The sequence below is a fragment of the Daucus carota genome, chromosome 9, assembly GCF_001625215.2.
Source record: "Daucus carota subsp. sativus chromosome 9, DH1 v3.0, whole genome shotgun sequence".
Taxonomy (NCBI): Eukaryota; Viridiplantae; Streptophyta; class Magnoliopsida; order Apiales; family Apiaceae; genus Daucus; species Daucus carota.
The window spans coordinates 23439217-23452521 of record NC_030389.2 but is presented as its reverse complement, the minus strand read 5'-3'; positions in this window follow the sequence as shown (position 1 = coordinate 23452521).

Genomic DNA, 13305 nt, shown 5'->3' with positions numbered 1-13305 from the left:
GGAAATGTTATCATTCAATCTGTAGCTCTGGTCTCAGGACTTAAGCACAATCTGCTCAGCATAAGTCAAATCTGTGACAGAGGATATCATGTTGATTTCTTTGAAGAACACTGTGAAGTCATTAGCAAAAGTACTGGGAAAGTTGTTCTGAAGGGATATAGAATGGAAATATTTATGAAGCCCAGCTCTCTTTAACCTCTGAAAGCTCTGCAATCTGCCTACTTGGCAGAGCTAGTATTGAAGAAAGCTGGAACTGGCACAAGAAACTTTCTCATCTGAACTTCAACAACATAAATGAATTGGTAAAGAAAGATCTTGTAAGAGGACTACCAAAATCAGTTTTTACACCAGATGGTCTTTGTGACTCCTGTCAGAAAGCAAAACAGAGGAAATCTTCATTCAAAAGTAAAACTGAGTCCTCAATTCTTGAGCCTTATCATCTGCTACATGTTGATCTTTTTGGACCAGTAAATATAATGTCCATTGCAAAGAAAAGATATACTCTGGTCATTGTTGATGAATTTACCAGATACACATGGGTATATTTTCTACACAGCAAGGATGAGACATCTTCTCTTCTAATTGAACATGTCAAGCAACTGTATAAAATTTCTAAAGATGCAGTAAAGATCATCAGGAGTGATAATGGCACTGAGTTCAAGAATTCTAAGATGGAAGAGTTCTGTAAAGCAAATGGAATCAAGCAGGAATTTTCAGCACCTGGAACACGTCAACAAAATGGTGTTGTAGAAAGAAAGAACAGAACTCTGATTGAAGCTGCTAGAACCATGCTGGAGGAAGCAAAATTGCCAACTTACTTCTGGGCCGAAGCTATGCAAACTGCTTGCTTCACACAGAATGCAACTTTGATAAATAAGCATGGGAAAACACCATTTGAGATGGTCAAAGGCAGAAAACAAAATCTCAAATACTTCCATATATTTGGGTGCAAATGTTTTGTTCTCAAACGTCATCCTGAACAGTTGACCAAATTTGATTTGAAAGACGATGAAGGAATCTTTATTGGCTATCCTCTGTCAACAAAAGCCTTCAGAATTTACAATCTGAGAACAAGAGTAGTCATGGAATCCATCCATGTCTCCTTTGATGATAAGAAAATAACTGGGATGGAAGATTTTGATGAACATGAGCAACTGAGATTTGAAGATGAAGATGCATTCTCTGACTCAATAAACTCTGATTCTGAGATCATATCAGAGTATGTCACTCCAACTCATCAACCTCAAGCACATGTTGAGGGGGAACATTTTCACAATGATCATCTGGATGAAAATAATGAAGACTCAGTAGAGAACGCAAACTCTGATACTGATTCATCAAACTCTGATAACTCTACATCAGAAAATTACTCAGATAACACATGAAGACAGCATGAATCATGGGGGAGAAGCATCAGAGAATCAGACTGACACTGGAAATAGCATGGATCCTGGGGGAGGATCAAATTCCGGAAGTCAACTGCCACATGAAAGGAAGTGGACAAAGTCTCACACTCCAGATCTAATAATTGGAGATCCAGATGCTGGAGTACAAACTAGAACTGCAACAACAAATGAATACCTATTTCATTCATTTCTATCTCAGACAGAACCTAAGAAAGTGGTAGAGGCTCTTCCGGATGCTGATTGGGTAACAGGAATGCAAGAAGAGCTAAATGAATTTGAAAGAAACAAAGTCTGGACACTAGTACCAAGACCAAAGAACAGATCAATAGTTGGTACCAAATGGGTGTTCAGAAACAAGACAGACAGTGATGGCATAATCACCAGGAAGGAATTGACTATGATGAGACCTTTGCTCCAGTTGACAGATTGGAAGCCATCAGAATTTTCTTGGCCTATGCTGCACACAAGAAATTCAAAGTTTTTTAGATGGATGTGAAAAGTGCATTTCTAAATGGGGAGCTGGAGGAAGAAGTATATGTTGAACAACCTCCAGGTTTTGTAGACTCTAAATTTCCAGATCATGTATACAGACTTGACAAGTCACTCTATGGACTAAAGCAAGCACCAAGAGCATGGTATGAAACTCTGGCTCAATTTCTTTTGGACAATGGTTTCAACAGAGGTACAATTGACAAAACTCTGTTTTATCTCAACCATGGTAATGACCTGCTTTTAGTTCAAGTTTATGTGGATGATATCATTTTTGGATCTACTAATCCTAAACTTTGTGAAAGATTTTCAAAGCTTATGCAGTCTAGATATCAGATGAGCATGATGGGAGAGATGAGCTATTTTCTGGGACTACAAGTCAAGCAGACTGATGAAGGCATCTTTATTAATCAGTCTAAGTATACTAAAAATCTGCTAAAGAAATTTGGTATGCAGGATAGCTCAGCTGCTACTACTCCCATGGCAACAACCACTAAGTTAGATAAAAAAACTGGAGCATCAGTAGAAATTACTAACTACAGAGGTATGATAGGCTCACTTCTATATCTGACTGCCAGTAGACCTGATATCATGTTTGCTACCTGTCTCTGTGCAAGATTTCAAGCAGATCCAAGAGAACCTCATCTAGTTGTAGTCAAAAGGATTTTCAAATATCTTAAGGGAACAGTTGAGATGGGACTCTGGTATCCCATAGAATCAGACTTTACACTGATTGGTTACTCTGATGCAGATTTTGCAGGATGCAAAATAGACAGGAAAAGCACAAGTGGGAGCTGTCAATTTCTTGGAGGCAGATTAGTGTCTTTGTTAGGTCCTGAAATGATTGTAGAAGGGGGGGGTTGAATACAATCGTCACTAAAAATCGCGGCGGAATAATCTGATTTGAATTAAACTTGTTAATCAGATTTTAATTAATTAATATAACAATGTTTTAAGTCGTTATATAATTAATAAGGTTCGTTTTAATGTCCACTAAAGTTCGTAGAATAAATTCGACAGGATGTATTCTAGTTTAGTGATTAAAACAACCGAGTGATCAAAGCACATAAAACTGTTGATATAACAATTGCAAGTTACAAACAACTTTAAAGCTTTTACAATGCTTGAACAACTTGGAAATGAAGAAGTGAAGCCATATGTATAGGCAAATCACTTGGAACTAGGTATGACATAGAAAGGAATGACTTACTAGCTTAGGAATGACATTACAAAGCAAAGCCATGCCAAAAGGAAGGAAGGAATGACATTTAAAAGGAATGTCATACTGCCATACACGGTATGACATTAATTCCCTGGCCTTCAAGGGTCATTTGGCATGACATAACTAGCCAAAGTCATAAGCAATCAAGAGGTATGACTTAATAAGTCATAGAGCATCAAAGGGTATGACATTACAAGTCATACAACACAAGACATAAGGACAAAAGGAAAATGTCATTCTGGATGACACGGTATGACTTTTTAAGTCATACCACTGAATGTCATTCAATGACAAACGGTATGACAATCTGTGTCATGCCAGAATAAGTCGTTTCCATAGACACGGTATGACTTTATATGACAAAGTCATTTCACCTGCTAAAGTCGCTTTGCTAGACACGGTATGACATATTTAGACAATGTCATCTCACCAGTTTAAGTCTTATTACTTCACACGGTATGACATTAGTTAATAAAGTCATGCCGAGGTGTTTAATGACTAAAACACTTGATTTTAATTGAATAAATATTCAATAATTACTCACTTAATTATATTAATTCGAAGGAGAAGCAATTTAATAAATATATTATACAACTAATTTAATTATTTTGATAAGTGAAATAATTAAATAAATACTTATAAAATTATATTCCTTTAGCAGCAGAGACTTCTGACATTGTTGAATGCAGTAGATCTTTGTCTTGATCGAACGGCCACTTGTAGTTGATGTAGAACACTTAATCTGAGTAGTTGACACACAAATGTACTGTCTGGTTCATCTGTATCTAGCTGAATTAAATATTCTTTATCAAATAAACATTTGAGACGTGGCTTGTTCGTCGATTCTTTGTCTTCCTAGTTCATCTTCATCAGTAACAATAGTTTAGAATCTTCAGAATAAGTAAAGTATTAAAACTTTATACCTTCTGGACTTCTGGACGTGCTACAAAAGATTATTTGTACACTGAGGCTTGAACATATTAATGAACTTCTTCCAGTGGTGTGCAGCAGCATCCTGAAATTCTTCAGACATATAATTTCAATAAATCACTTGACGTTCTTCGTACGGATTCCTTCAACAGTACTTGCTATTTACCTTGCTTTCTTATCAGAGTTGAGTTGGTACCTCTTTAATTACAAATAGGCTAAACATATGCCTTTCAATCTCCCCCTATTTGTTTGTTAACATAACATGCAAATTATCGAGAGGATAACTCAACTAACTGATAAGACAAAGGATTAAACATGAATTGTAAATAGCAAAAAGTTTCTGGTATTTAATTAAACATTGACCAGAATTCAAAAGATTACATTAGATTACAAAAGGATGTTCTTATTGAACATATATTACAAATCCCTAATGAATATAAAGATCAACTTCTCCTTCTTCGATATCAGAATTGTGAAGGATAGGAGTTGATGGTTCTTCCCTGGTTGGCACTTCAGATGTAGTGGATTCACCACGCTTCTTTCGTTCTCTTGCCAGAGCCAGTTGGTGTAGCACTTCCAATTCCACAGGGTCTTCGCGGAAGTCTGATGGCTGAGATTTTGTAACATTTTTCATCCTTCGAAAGCCTGAGCAACATTCTTTCGAGTGCAGTAAGCAAGAATCACATCATCAGCATCAGACTTATCTTTAGAAGCGAAGCCCTTGGTTCTTAAAAGAGTGGAGGCAAGAGCAAGTTGCTTAGCAGGATACTTTGGCAAGGCTTCTTCGTTGAGATAGACAGTGCTGAAGATCTCCTTGTGAACGAACTTTACACAGTACGGATTCCTGACAACCTGAGGACTGTTGAATACAACACATTCCAGCAGTTTGTCACGAAGGAGTTCGTTCAGGTTGGAGCTGCGCTTTACCTTGTTCCGAAGCACCCAAAGCTCAGATACAGAGAATGATTTCAGAGATTCGATAGATAGTCTGAAAGAACCATTCCTCTGTGTATAGACAATTAGCTCCCATTCTTCTAACAAGTTATTGACTCCCACAGTCAAATAATTCAATTCCAAAGCAAAGGCATGCATAAAGACATCCTCGTCAGGGTTTACCTCTCGAAGATCATAGATCAGAGATAAGAACTTTTTGTCGTTGAAAGGTTCCCTTTGAGGTCCATTGAATATTCTCTTTGCAATGTCCCAGCTTTTTCCGAATTTCCTTTTAATATCAAGATTCTTCTGCTTGCACGCAGCATCATAGATTTTCTGTTTCTCGATCTTGATTTGCTCTTCTGTGATCAACTTGTCCTCTAGAAGTTTTTGGAAATCTCGAAGCTTACGCTTTCTAGCTTCATTTTCAGCTTTGAACTTCCGGACATTCTCCTCATGCTCTAGGTCAACAGGTTCCTCATCCTGAAACTAATAACCCTCATCAAATTTAACTTCTTCTTCTGCTTGATGATAGGTAGCATCGAAGACGTCATCATCATCCATATCATTTGGATAGTCATCATAACTATCAGAGTTGAAAACATTGTCGGACTGATGTAACGGTTCTTTGCCTTTAGATTTAACATATTCTTTGTCAGGGGCAGATCCAGAAGTGGTATTCCCTTTGTTGCTTTGATTTGAGCTATTGCCTCTATCATCCCTGTCACCTTTGTCTTTTCTATTCTCCCCCTTAGTTGAGGGATCCTCTCCGGAGGGTTGATCATCAGACTTGTTGGAGTTCCTGAGGTGTTGATCTAGTTTTCTGTCGATGGTTTCAAACTTAGACATGTAAAGTTCATGATTAGATCTCATCTCAACAACTAACTCATGAATTTCCTCTTTAAGCTCATCCTTGTAAGAACTGGATGGCCTCTCCTCAGCTTTTTCTGCTAGGGTCACCAACTGTGCACCCTTCAACTTTTCATTCTCAGCTATCATTCTGGCAAGCTCAGCTCTTAGCTTTGCCATTTGTTCCTCGAACAGAGTAGGGTCAGTGTGTGCACTCACCTCACGTACACTCATAGCTGTTTCACTAGCCTCACGTGCATGTGTATTGCTCGGTGTTTGCCTTATATCACTCATAGTATTCACTCTTCCTGCTGTACCTGTATATACTACCAATGTCCCCTGAGATGGGTTCAAAGGTAGTGGAGGAACAAATTGTCCTCCGGAAGCCTGTGAGGGCAGATTAACTTGCACGCTGCCAAGTTCCGCCTGATCAGAAAAGAAAGTGTGATCAGCAAAGTTTTCATATATTATACATTGATTTTGAAAATCTGTGCACTCATAAACATAGTAACCTGTGTATCTGTTTGGGCTTGCACTAGCGTGAGTGCTAGCGCAGTGCTTGACTCTGTACAAGGTACCGCGGCCGGACGGTCAATTTCAATGGCCTCAACTTGTAGAGAGAATGGGTCCAGAGACTGTTTATCTGCCATTTCAAAATTTGAGCCTTGTTGGGAAGGCAAAGATGAGGCTACGGGTGTCTCCAAGGCTTCCACCCTTTGCTTCTTGGAGGGGGACAGAGCTGTGGGTTGACTTATTAAACTACTCGTACTCTGTTTCCTTGCAACTTTACGAACAAGTTGCATTGAAGTGTTGGTTGATGTGTTTGGAGAAACGAGAGTTTGTTGAAGTGAATCATCAGCTAGGTTATGAACCTGTGTGTTTTCAGGTTCATTGCTGGTAGGCTGGAAAACAAAATCAAGGTCACAAATAAGATCACAACCATAATCTGACGTATCAACATTGAAATTAGATGATAAGTTCGAAAGTACCTGAGCTACCTGTAGGTCCTGTCGAAAGGACTGCAGCTCCTGGTTGATAGGAGAGTCAGAGTGAAGAGGTTGTGAGGTAGATTGTGTTTGTGGCATGATTTGGGATTGTGTTTTTTGTGGTAGTGGTTCAGATGAAGAAGGTTGATTTTCGAAGAATATGTATTCTTGTGGTTGATCTTCAAATGAAGGGATATGTTGTTGTTGTTGATGAGTAGGGGAGTGATATGAGGATTGGTTGGATGAATGGTGTGATGACTGTGCTTCTTGAGATTGTTGGGGTGAGTTCATCTTCAGTAGGGAGTTCAGCAAAATTCTCCCTCGGAAATCCAAGTATCCTATTCACATCATCAGTGTTGATATGAATGGTATGTCCACACCATGTGCTTCTCCAGACATACGATAATTATCCAACAACGTAGTATTTAATGCTGACGAGTAGAAATCCTGTATCGGTTGAATCTGGAGTTCTGCAGAAGCTGTAATAGCAGTGCTGACGAGCGACTGACTATTCAGAAAACAGACTCACGGTCTAAACCAAGCCAAACTTGCTTCCGGGTCGAAAAATCCATTCAAATTCGTCTCCTCAATTACAAAGCGACCGGCCATTTTTAAAATTAAAAATTGAATTAAGTGAGAATTTTTCAAATAAATAATTTATTCTCAAATTTCTCACAAATTTCAATTAATAATTAAATATCAATTAATTAATTAATTAATAATTTGATTTATATATGTAAAATCGAATTAAAACTTAATTAATCTTAAAATGGCTAGACAAGCTCTCAAACACTGCCTTAATCTCCACACAATCCAAAATAATATCCCCAAATTACCTCCAAAAACCCTAACTTCGAAATTCAAGAAAAGGGGTTTCGAAAACCGTTGAAAAAATCCACCACAAACTGACTAAAACTAACGATTTAGAGTCACAGGAGCACAAAACGGTCACAAACTCGGTCAGAATCGTCCAGAATCGGTGAAAACTCGTGCAAATCGTTCAACTCAGTCCAACTCGCGAATAGGGTTTCGAATTTTTCAAAATTTCAGCAGCAATTCGACTGATTTTGCAATTAAGACGAGTAACCAGCAAGTATAATACACTTGTAAATCGAAACCATCAAGTTTTGGGGTTAAAACTTGAAAACCGAAGCTTCAACAATGGAGGGCTGTATGTATGCGTGTGTGTGTGTAAATGATGAAGTGGAGAAGATGATTAAAAGCGGTATGGCATTTGATAGAAAAGACATGGGCGATTTAGGGGTCGGTATGACATTATAAGGAAATGTCATACCGTGCTCTTGAATATGTCATTCTCGAGCAGGCGGTATGACATTCCTAGAATATGTCATACCGACGAAGGCAGGTGCATGAACAAACTCGGTATGACTTTCTTTTTGGAAATTCATGCCGCGTTGAAGAAGCTTATCGACGAAGCTACAGCCGGTATGACATTTTATAAAAATGTCATACCGAGCTTAAAAACTGATAAATAAAAATAAAAAAATAGAATATTACTCCCTCCGTCCCCCTGAGTTGTATACATTGGGGGACGGGGACGCGACACGGACTTTAATGCTCCTGTAAAGTGTAGTTGTGCAATTTATTTTTAAAATTTTTCTTTTTTGAATTAAAGTTTAGATGTTATATTTTTATACAGAAAAAGAAAATCTCAAAAATAAGTTACGGAACTATATTTTATAAGAGCATTGAAATGCGTGTCGAACAGTTAAAAAGAAACGTATAGAATTAAATGGGACAGAGGGAGTATGATTTTGATTAATTAAAAACAATAAAACCTTTTGCACATTTAATCAAAAATCTAATACACAAAATATATACTATATTAACACATATATTTTGTAAAATTCAACTTTAATTAAATATAAATACTTATGAATTTACCTTTAATTCATTAAAATGAATTAACTTAAAATCAAATATTTATGCTTAATTAATTTTGAAAAATTCAAAATAAATACATATAATTATCTAAATGTATAGAGAATATTACAGGGGAGTATGCAGCACTTAGAAAATTATAGAGAAATATATGAACATGCATAATTATACAGAAAATTATCAGATAATTTACAAACAATTATATAAAATCTAATAAAATAGATATAATTATACAATAAATTCACAAAAATATATAATAATACATAAAATACATATAAAATATATACAAAGAGAATCATGGCATATTTAACATCCCCAGCTCACAAACCAACTTAGAGAAAGTGGATTCATCAAGTGGTTTAGTGAAGATGTCTGCAATTTGATCATGTTAGGCCGACTAAACTCACTATATATAATAATATAGTGAACACAATCCAAGACAAACACAAGTATAAGAGAATAATTCAATAAACTCTTATTCACAAATCTCAGTAGTTTACAAATAATCTCTTAGTGATTTATATCTTATCACTAAGAGCTGCTAGGTTACACGAGTGATATTCAATTGATAACTCATCTAGAGTAAACCCTAAGCTGTGTTTATATACACAGTTACATGATATCTACTGATTGATTTATAATTATCTGCTTCCTAAAATAATCTAACCAGTAGCTATCCTTCTGCTGTCCTGATCTGCACAATCTCTCTTGATCTTTATCTTCCTTACTTAGTCAGATATGCTCCTGAAAATCAGCCGCCTGCAAACTCTGATCATCGCTTAAACTCTGATCCAGCTGTCAGTCGTTAAACTCTGATTTCCAGCTAAACTCTGATATTTGCTTCTGCACACTAAACAAGTTAGATACCTGTGACATCATCAAATATGTAACAATCTCCCCCAACTTGTACATTAGACAGAATGAACAAGTTCTATATATTTACTGATGATGTCAAAAACAATCAAGGACAAATGCATGAAGTAACTGATCTGCATAAATAAGTTAATACTTACAGAATAGGTAGAACTAATTACAACTTACAGATCATAGCAGAACTAATTATCCAATCAGTCTATACCCATAGCTCTCCTTAACAAACTTGGTAATCAGATCTTCTTCAATTTGTTTCAGAGTTTGTATCATTTGAGCTTTGACAGTCTTCAACTCTTCATCTTCATCTCCTGTCTGGTATATGGCTGATCTCAAAGCATTAGCTTTGCTTCTCTTCATTGCTTCTCCCAACTGAATGGCTCCTGGTCTTTCAGCTTCATTATTATAACCCAGAATTCTGGTTCCAGCAATAGTCTCCATAACAGAGCTATTTTTCTCCATATCAATCTCTGAACCATCTTCCAAGGTTATCTTAGGCACATATTCAGCATCAGAACTTATCCCATAGAATCTTCTTTTCTCTTGGATAGTTCTCTTCATTCCATCAGACCATCTTCTGGATGCTTCATTCTTTATCTCAAGCATATAGTGAATATGCTCAAGTTCCCTCAGAGATTTTAACAGTAGATCAGCTTCAGAAATTCTGTAAACCCTGCCAGATTCCAAAAATATAGCAATTTTTTCTTTGTCTTCTCGTCCATCATGAGTGTCTATCAGAATTTGTGCTGATTCTATTCTGTCAAGGTCTTCCTGTGTTACAGTTTCTCCAGCCTTTTTAGTAAAAGGAAATGGATCTCTGAAGTTAGTTGCTGCACTTGTCTGTATTTTCTCCTTTCTGTGACCCAGACCTGTAGTGTCTCTTGCTTCTTTCCCTCTTGTTCCTTTTGCTCTGATCTGAGTAAATAAAGAGCTTTCCTTGTACTGACCTGTACCAAGGCTTCCAAATAAACTCTTCTTCTTAGATTCAGCTGTGTCAACTTGAGCCTTGTCAGAGATTGACTTGATCCAGGTAGCTCTGTCTTCAACTGGCTTCAGCTTTTCTTTCTTCACATCTTCAGCTTGAGCAATGTCAGAGGCTAAACTCTGATCAGTGGACTCAGGAATGATCTCAAGAGTTTGGTTAACTTCTGATTCAGCCTTCCTTTTAGATGGAGCACCATCTATAATCTTTTTCCCTTTTTCACTGGAATCAGATTCAGACTTCTTCTGATAAACTCTGGGCCTATTGATATCAGAGTAATTAACTTCACTGATCACAATTCCTTTTCTTCTTGAAGAAGTTAATTTCCTTGTAGAGGAATTAGTGACCAGTTTCTTGCCATCAGAGCTTACTTTTAGATGATCAGTTTGAGCTTCCTTTTCATCAGACTTTGATTTTCTTGTCTTGTTCTTCTCAGCAGCCAACCTTTCTTCTTCTTTTCTAGCATCTTCAAGTGACACTCCTGGATTTTCTTCTTCAAATAAGTTCTTTGCAACTGCTTCATCAAAATCCAGTTGTGTAGGGGCCTTGTAGAAGAAGGTTGTTTCCTCTCCTTGAAACTTCACTGTGTGACTCAGAATCTTAGATTCAGGATTACCAAGCTTAATTAATTGCTCAGAGAGAGCTCTGGTTTTACTGTCAGCTGGTATCAGAGGTTGAGATTTTGTTTTCTGAGATGGATGAGAACTGCTTCCAGCCTTATCACTCCTCTTTTCTTCAGATTGACTCTGAGAGTGTAAGATTATTTCAGAGTTTAAATTTTCAGACTTCTTCTTATCTTCATCCTCTTCCTCATCATCAGGTTTTCTCTGTTGCTGATCAACCTTGCATTTGTCTTTTAGTACTTTCTCCCCCTTTTTGACATCATTGGGGTTGAGAAATTTCACCAGTTGAGCAACAGAAGAGCTCAACTCAGCCAGAGTTTGCTGCATGGATTGCTGAGTGAATTCTATAGAGGATAGTCTGGCTTCCACAGAGGAAATTGGAGCTCTGTGCATCCTCTTAGAGTAACTGAGAGTACAAACTCTGTTCTCTGTAGGTTTGGAAGGAGGAATTTCACAAACAGGAGCCGTTGATGCAGGTTGAACAGGTGAAGGATCTCTGATTGGAGAAACTTCCCTGACTGAAATGCTTACTCTGTTCTCAGCAGAGACTTCAGCTGCAAGAATAGCTGAGTCAATAGGATGAACAGAAGTGACCTCTGTAGTATCTGTATCATCATCATCATCATCAACTGCAATACTGAGTGTCTGTGAACACAGAGGAGCTGTAGCTTCCTCAGAATTTGCAGCAGATAATATCTCCTGATCAGGAGCTGCAACTAAATTTTCAACAGGGGTCAGAATTTCTTGAGCAATGTCTGGAGTAGTTACAATTGCTTCTGGAGTGGAGACATGTGCTTCTGGAGTATGTTCTGAGAGAGTTATAGCATCTGCTGGTGAGTGTGGCACAAGATCCTCTGACTGAGGAATGTGCTCTGTCATTGGAATGTCAGCTTCTGATGTAGTAGATAGGGGTACTGCAGATAGAGGTTCTACCATCAGAGGATCAGAAACTGTGACCATCTCAAGAGGATTGACTGTGGATTCCTGAGGAGGGTCCACAATAAGATCAGTAATTGTGGAGGTGGGCTTGATCTTCTTCCTGGGCCTTGAGATTAGAGGAACTGGTTCTGGCTCAGGGTCAGAGTCAGAGTCTGATAATCTCTGCAGAAATCTTCTCTTCCTAGGTGGAGGAGATGGCTGTTTGGATGGAGATTTAGAAGACCTCAGTACCCTTGTTGGTGAAGATATTACAACTGGCCCTTTTTGGGAAGGACCAGAGGTTGTGTTTAGATCAGATTTTACAACTGGCCCTTTTTGGGAAGGACCAGAGGTTGGTATATCTTGTGTCTGGTGGGTGGAGGATGGTAAATTCTCATCAGAGAATAATGCATCATATTTATCTGGCATTGCCAGCTTCAGCTTATCCTGAACAGTTACTGGTATAGCAAAAACAGGCAATTGAGGTTTCTTACTGTCCTTTTTGATTAAATCAGTGAAAGCTCGTTTTGTGATTTTAAAGGGTAGTTCAGTGTCAGTATCAGGAATAGGGACCAGAGGAAAACAGTAAGAGAAAATAAGCTGACAAAATCTAGCAAAGTAGACAGTATTTTCATCTTCTAATCTCCTATCACCAATAAATCTCAAAATGGATGGTGCTATATCAAAATTGAGATTATGGATAAGAGCATACCCAATCTGCTGACTGAAGAGAGGAATAGCATCGAAATTGCTGCATTTATTCCCAAAAGCTCTTGTTATACAGTCATAGTAGAAACTCCATTCTTTGCAGAGACAAGGGCGCTTGAGTTCCCCCATCTTATCAGTGTTACCAGAGTATCCAAAGAATTGCATCATATCCTTCAGAGTTTGTGTAGAGACAGAGCTGTGATACTTGGAATGCTCTGGAAGGTGAAGAGCCTTTCGAACCGTTGCAGGAGTTACAATATACTCCTGACCCTCATAAGAGCATGTCAAAGATGGTGATCCGTGTTCACCACCATCATTATATCTTGCTGAACGCCAGAGAGTCAAAATTTGTGCTGGAGAAATAACTTCTGGTTGTGTGAGTGCATACATGAACTCACTGTGAGCAAGATAGTCCTGAATGAGATGAAACTCGGTTGGAGCTTCATCATTTGACAGGATTGCAGCATAGTTGTTGGTGACGAACTTT